We start from the raw sequence: 7,314 nt of genomic DNA on the forward strand, positions 1-7,314 counted from the left end.
GGGGTTTTTGTCTTTTACTTTCTCACTGTGCTTGGGAGGATGGGAGCTTTTGTTTTCCCTGACAGAAGTACAGTTGCTTCCAAGGGAAAACACACCTAAAGACCAATAGTGACCCAGCCTTCCCTTTGCTTCCTTTCTTCTTCTCTCACTGATACACAGTGCTTTCATACCAAGACCTCGCTGCTGCCTCATCTGAGGGTTTAGAGCTGCCTCCAGGCCCTTCCAGGCTAAGTGCAGCTGCTCAGGACTCTGAGGTTTTCCTAACATCTCCCAAGAAAATCTTTGCCTCATCTGGACTTCTTGGGGTTTCATCCGAGGAACCAGGCACAGGCAAATTTCATCTCAACTGTGAGCTCATCATTCCACTGGTTCCCATGGAGCTTAAATGCCAACCTGAGCTCATCATTCCGCTGGTTCCTGTAGACCATCACAACCCTTCCATGGCCTCTCCAGAGAGGAGCAGCTGCCCATCTTCAGAGCAGCAGTTGCCAGCCCGCAGCCCATCAGGTAGGGAAAGAGCTTCTACCTTTGCTTTCCAAGCAGGTCCTGGTTAATGACCTTTTAAAGTGCTTTCCTGCAGTGCTCTATCATGGATAGATTGCAGATGAGAATCAGGTAGAAGGTGTCAAGTCGCCTAGGAAGGGGGACCTTGAAAACAGAAAGATTCTCTGCCTGATTTTCCTGCCCTTGCTGCAGATTTGGAGGGTGTTCTGGGCATTTGGCAGACAGCCTCTGTAGGGGTACAAGGGCAACGTGAAAGATATTGCCTAACAAGTGGTCAGTGTTAGGTGCACTCTCCTCTTTCTTTGAATGAAGCCAAACTAGGACCCTGATAGGATACTGCAGATGTTTAAGACTGTCTGCCCTGCAAATCAAGCCGTGCCATTGAAATGAGCTCTGTGCGCCCTACAACAGCTGCAGCTGCAGAATATTGCCTCACCCTCAAGTTTGTTTTTAGAATAAACTCACAGTACAAGTTTAGCATGCATGTCTGCAGGTCTTGGCTCTTCCTGGGTGAATCCATTTTTTGTGATCTTTTGTGATTATGAGAAACCAAATGTAGCCAAATCCCAAAGCTGCTGGGAAAATGCAAAAAGCTGTGATTATAAGGTGTTTCTGTGTGTCTATATCAGATTTCCAGTCCATGCTTTAATCTATGTACATATCAATTAGCATAAATATTTTTAAGAGGAAGAACTCACTCCTCCAATCTCCTGGGAAGTCTGAATACATTTCTGGAATGGAGGTTGCTGTGTGCTTCCTGTGATGTTTGATGCAAGGCAGCACTAGAGCTCTGCGTCCCAAAGACACATTGTGGAGCCTGACCAATGTGTTTGGACTCTTGCAGCCATCCCAGACACTTCAGCCCCCAGCACTCCAGCTGGCAGTGCAGGTTGTGCAGCATGGACAGCCCCCAGCTGGCTGTGGAATACTCCTGGGGAAGAGGAATTGCCACCACCGGATCTGGACATGGTGCTTGAGACGCTGGAGGAGATGTTTTCTCCCTCTGCTCAGGTAACTGCATTGGACAGGGAAGAAAGGGGCTGGACTGAGAGCTTGTGAATGTTGCATGGCTGAGAAGGAAAAGCTTCTTGAGTTCAGCTGTGAATGGACAAGGAAGGCTTTGCTTGCTGAAAGAAGATTTCGAGAAGAAGAGGGAATGAAAAAGAGGGATCGCCCTTAAATGAGGATGAAAGGTGTTCACCGGGTTTGGTTGCTCCTACTGGGAAGAATCCCTGGTGCAGGGGCATTTGTGGTGAGGAGGTGGAAGCTTTGTAGGTTCTAAGAGGCTTTGTTTGCTGGGAAAGAGGAGAAAAAAAAAAGCTTTCTTGTTCTCTCAGTAAGCTGCTGCCTGCAGTCCAGTTTCCATTGGGAAATCCTCAGCTGGGCAAACTGGCCAGTCGTGCTGTCCATGCTGCAGAGCTCAGTCCCCTTGCTCTTGGGCATCTCTGTGGGAAGAGATGTGTGTTCCCATGCTGTCCCTGCCAAGGTGCAGCCTGGATGAGACTGCTGTGCTCAGGGCAGTGGAGGGAAGAGCACATCCCTGTGCCAGGAGCTGGCAGGACGACTCCTTAGCAGCCATTCCATGCGTTCATTGTCACCCCCATGTTCAATACTGTCACTGTCAGCTTTGACAGCTTTTGGACTGTGTTTGAGAAGTCAAATTGTTTTGACTGTTGAAGGGCTTTGGGGCCCAGAGTTCTTGTTAGGAACAAGGGATCAAGTGTGTGAGCCATGGAGGTGCTGGACCAGGTGTTTTGTGTAAGTGATGAGAAGGGTTTCTTCCTTTCTGTTTCTCTTTCAAGGGGAATATTAATGTTGCCCCTGAGTCTTCAGGAGGGGAGCCTGTGGACAGAGCTGCAGCAGAGGGAGCTTTGCCTGGCACCAAGAGCTGCAGGAACAATTCCCAGGAGCCCGAGGAGCTTGGTAAGGACAGAGCCCACACTGGTTTAGAGAGGGGTGAGATGGCTGCTCTGAGCCTGCCTCCGGCAGGAAGGGAGATGAGAAGGGTTGAGTTCCTGTCTGCAGGCTTGGTGCTTCCTGGTGCCTTGAGTTCAAATCCTGCATGGGCACAACCTGCCTGAGCCCTGCCCCCCACGCTTCTCCAGAGGCTCTGACCCTGAGTCCTCTGCTGGGGCAAGAGAGCAGGGAATAAACCTGACCTTGTGGGAGTTGTGTCACCAAGCCGGGTATCCCAGTTTTGTGCTGATGTCCATGGATAAGTTTGCTGCAGGATGTTAGTGAGCTGGAGGCAACACTGAGTGACTCTTGAAGCAAGAGAGGAAAAGCCCAGCAAACAGTGAATGTAGAAGTCGAAGCTTTTTGTCTCCAAGCATTAAATCAATGCAGTACCACCAGTCTGCTGATAGCTGTAGTGAGATACATTAAAAATACAAGCAGCAGAAGATCTGAGGCCAAGGAAATCATTAGTCACAAATCCAGTAGCTCAAGGAAAAACTGAAATTACTCCAACTTAGGGAGAACTAAAGGAGAGAGAGAGCACTTTCGATCTGCATTCTTGAGCAAAGCTGGTGCAGCCTGCAGGCCTGGTAGGGAGCTCTTTCCTCCCAGCTGTTAATCCCAGAGCTGGTGGTTGTTTTGGAGGAGCTGTTGCTCACTGCAAAGGGCAGGTTGTAGATGACAGAGAACGGTGCTGGTTCATGACTCAGCTCCCAGCACATTTCAGCTTCAGCCATTTCAGTGAGGACTGAGGTCTCTCTGTCAGCACAGAGAAAGAACAAGGCTGGGCTTCTTTGTGGCAGCTGGGACTGTCTGTGTTTCAGGCTGTCCTGGGGGCCCTTTGCACTGCAAGAGCTTTGAGTTTACTGGGATACTTCAAAACTTCAGAAGTTTGAAAACTGGGAAGGATTCTGGCTCTTTGAAGAGCAGGTCTGAAATTGCCAAGTGAGAATCTGTCTTTTAAGCTATCTTTTACAGTCTTTGGTAAATGGAAAATTTCTTCAAAATGATAAGATGCACAGAGGCCAATACTGACCCAATGTTCCCTTTGTTTCCCAGATATCCACCTGATCTACCTTGCCAGGAGGGCTGCCTTGCGTGAGAAGAAAAATCAGAGGGAGAGCCTGTGATCATCGGGCAAGTGGAATCTCTCCATTTATACATAGATTTATAGATGCCTATAGTTCTATTTATATATCCACATAGTTATATTTATAACTTTATAGACATGTGTTAATATATGCATATATATATATCTATATACTTAAATCTATGTATCTTGTTATAGATGAGATAAAATTATATGTATAGGTATGTAGTTACATTTATAGATTTTCAAATGTACATTCATTTATTTATAGAGTAATAATTACATATATATATATTTAGATATTTATATTTATAAATCTGCATAGTTATGTAGTTAGAGTTATATGGATTTTTAGATGGATAGGTTGATGTTTGTTATAAATCTGCATAGTTATGTAGTTAGAGTTACATGGATTTTTAGATGGATAGATTACTGTTTGTGTAGGTACATGTGCCTAGGCTGCATCTTTACCTCTTTCCCCCTCGGCTGCCTTTTTCACCTCTTGCTTTTCCCCCGGTGTCCCCTGTCCCTGTGCTGGGTCCGAGCTGGCGGCCGGGCCGGCCAGAGCAGCACTTCCAGCCCCGGCTGTCCCTGGAGCGGTGGGAGCTGCCGCTGGCCCCAGGCACTGTCCCCTGAGGAGCTGCTGAAGGACGGTGAGACTGAGGGGGCTGAGGGGGCGGTGGCGCCCAAAGGACGGTGACCCTGAGCTGCTGCTGGGGCTGAGGGCTGTGGGGCAGCCGAGGGCCATGGTGGCACTGAGGTGACAGGGAAGTGGCACAGGCTGATGGGGTGGCGGGTCTCAGGGGACGGAATGGCTCAGAAGGGACTGAGGGGGATGAGAGGACTGTGAGGGGCTGGAAGAAACTGAAGGGGGCTGGGGCTTCACCGAGAGCATGGCAGGGCTTAGGGGATGGAGCGGGGGGCAGCAGGGAGCACAGAGGGCTCTGGGACTGCAGCTCTGTCAGGCCTTGGAAGCAATTCCAGAGCCTCCACTTTTGCCCCAGCTGCAAGGAAGACCTTGAGGACAGCCATAGAGTGACGGGAGGCAGCCGGGAGGAGCTGAAGGCCAGCAGCAAGAGCAGCGAACGGGGACCTGTTGCTGCCAGCCTGGAGAGAGCCCGGGTGAGGCCACAGGCCCGGGCAGGCAGGCTGGGGCTGAGGCTGCCGTGGGCTGCGGCCGTGGGCACTGCCCGGCGGGGCAGGAGCGGGCCCTGCCCGTGCTAGGGCTGCTCAGCGCAGCTGCCCCGCCTGGCACAGGGGCTGTCCTTGGGCAAGGCAGCTGTGCCGGCAGGGCCCGGGAGCTGTGCCGGCTCTGCCGGGCTGCCGGGGCTGCGGGACAGTCCCGCCGCGGCTGCGCTCACCACAGCCTGGCCCGCTCGGCTGCTTTCTCTTTCCGACCCTCCTGGGGAGGCTCTGACATTTCCTCTTCCCTGATGGAAGTGCAGCTGCTGCCAAGGGAAACGTCCCCATACTCACTCAGTGTTCCCTTTGCTTCCCAGATGTCCCATCTGCTGTCGCTGTCCAGGAGAGCTGCTCTGCATGGGAGGAGGAGACCAAGGGAGAGGCTTGGAAGATGGGGCAGCTGGGATCCCTCTGCTTGGAGCTCTGTTTATAGATGTTTGGACTTACACCTAGACAGGGATAATTATATGGATATGTACATGTATGTTCCTATTTGTATAGGAATATTTCTATATGAATGTTGGTATATTTATGGATGTATTATATATATGTATGCATATATATACATATGTGTTTGTAATTACTTACATGTGTATATATGTATCATATGTATCTATGTATACATGTATGTTGCTATATCTCTGTTTAGTTCTATTTCCTAGGTTTACAGCTGTGTAGGTGTCTTTGTATTGATGCAGTTATAGGTATATGTTTCTTTAAATAGGTATAATGGAATTTGTATTGGTTGATATGTCTCTTTTTGTATTTTTTTAATGTAGATTGATCTTCTCTCTATTTAATGTTATTTACGTATGTGTCTAGATGTATAGATATATTTTTGCATTGATACAATTTGGTGGATATTTAGTTTGGTGATATTTGTATATTTATAGATAGGTTTGTTTTATATATCTACTGATATCTATATTGTATGTAATATGTGATGTTTTATCTATATTTACATCTCTAGATTTTTATACTTGTATTTATATATATCTTCATATATGTATGTTTTTAATTCAATTTCAACATGTATAGAGTGGTATAGTTGTGTAATTCTATAAATTGAATTTGTATTGTAGGTCTTTTTAGAGAGGGAATGTGTATTTTTGTATTTATGTGTGGGATGTACATTTGTAGTAATAGGTAATAAATTAAGTCCTTAAACACTTAATTGATCTTTGTGTATAGTGAGTTGTTGTAGATTTTGGCAATAAATAAGTTTTTCTTACCTGAAGTTGGTATTTGTAGATCTTTACACAGACTGGTTGTAATAATCTAATAAATTCCTGGTTTTTAATTTAAACTGAGATTTGTATTGTTCTGTATTGTCAGTGTGGGTGTAGCAATTTGTAATAAATAACATTTTCTAACTGAAATTGATTCTCATGTATTTGTGGATCAGCAGTGTGGCTGTAGCAATCTGCAAGAAATGCCATTTGTCAGCTGCAATGAGTGTTCTGTGATTTGTGCTACCCAAAGCCATGAGCAGATGTAAATGCTGGAGGATTTTGGCCATGCAAATCTCCAGCCATGCCCAGCACATGCCCCACCTGCACTCAGGCTGGGCAAGGGAAGCGCAGATTTGGGCTGACAGCAGAGCCCCACGTTGGCTCAGAACTCACTGCAGAGGCTGCTGAGAAAACTCCGAGACTCTGCTGAGAGCACAACTCCTCTGTGTATATGCAGATAATTCAGTCCATGTTTGGTTCTTTACATACAGACACACACAGATATATGTAGGCAGCGCTTAGAGAAACCTGTAACATACTCAATTATGGGAGCTGAAATGCATTTTTCTCTGTTTATATAAAGGGTCAGCAGAGTTGTGCCATTCTGTAGCCATCCTGTAACAGGCAGTGATCACTGTGTCTAAGCAGTGAAGTTGTAGCAATCCATAATGAATTTCCCTTTTAAACTGAGATTACCTTTGGGGCACTTCTCATTTCCATGATGAGTTACCACATCAATGTTTGTCCCTGTTTCTTCACTGATCCTGAAGCTCTGGCGAGTGTAGGACAGGCCCTGACACCCAGTTCCTCACAGGCCTGTCCAGCTGTGGGCAATAGACCTGTCTTGTCTGTGAAACATCCATCTGAGGTTATTTGTCTGAGAGCCGTGTCCATATCTAGAACCCCCTCAGGCAGCACCGTGGCTGGGGAGGGGAAAAATGTAAGAGGATTCTGGCATTTATTCCTTTTTAACACGTATTTGCACTCAGCTGTAGCCTCAACTTAGTAAGGAAAAGGACAGACTTTCTTTAGTCATGCAGTGTGGGATAAACGGTGTGGGAACAGCCACAAGCCAAGCTGCAGGAGCAGCTTCTTCTTGGTCTTAACAGGACATTGTGTACAGGAAAGCACCACCACCTTAATGATTCACCTCTTAGGTAAAGCCACAATGGTTCACCATGTAAAACCAACTGGGGATGGAAATAACGAATGTCCCTGGGCTGGGGCAGAAGCCTGGGAGTCAAACACTTGGAAAAAGAGACCTGGCAAAGCCAGCCCAAGGCACAGGCACGCATTTGGCTCCGGGCAAGAGGGAGCTTGTACTGCCAGCACGGGAAGGGACTCCAGGCA

General features: G+C 47.3%; 1 long non-coding RNA gene across 1 annotated transcript; it reads left to right on the forward strand.

The window, feature by feature from the left end:
- Positions 1–4,069: 4,069 nt before the first annotated feature.
- On the forward strand, positions 4,070–5,331 carry LOC128945350 (uncharacterized). Its single transcript, XR_008483868.1, has 3 exons — positions 4,070–4,203; positions 4,555–4,672; positions 5,050–5,331. It is a non-coding gene; the product is annotated as an uncharacterized LOC128945350 (long non-coding RNA).
- The last annotated feature ends 1,983 nt before the right edge of the window (positions 5,332–7,314 follow it).

Source organism: Melozone crissalis, unplaced genomic scaffold (assembly GCF_028551555.1).
Source record: "Melozone crissalis strain CALT ecotype California unplaced genomic scaffold, PUWL_Pcris_2 ptg000005l_1, whole genome shotgun sequence".
Classification (NCBI taxonomy): domain Eukaryota; kingdom Metazoa; phylum Chordata; class Aves; order Passeriformes; family Passerellidae; genus Melozone; species Melozone crissalis.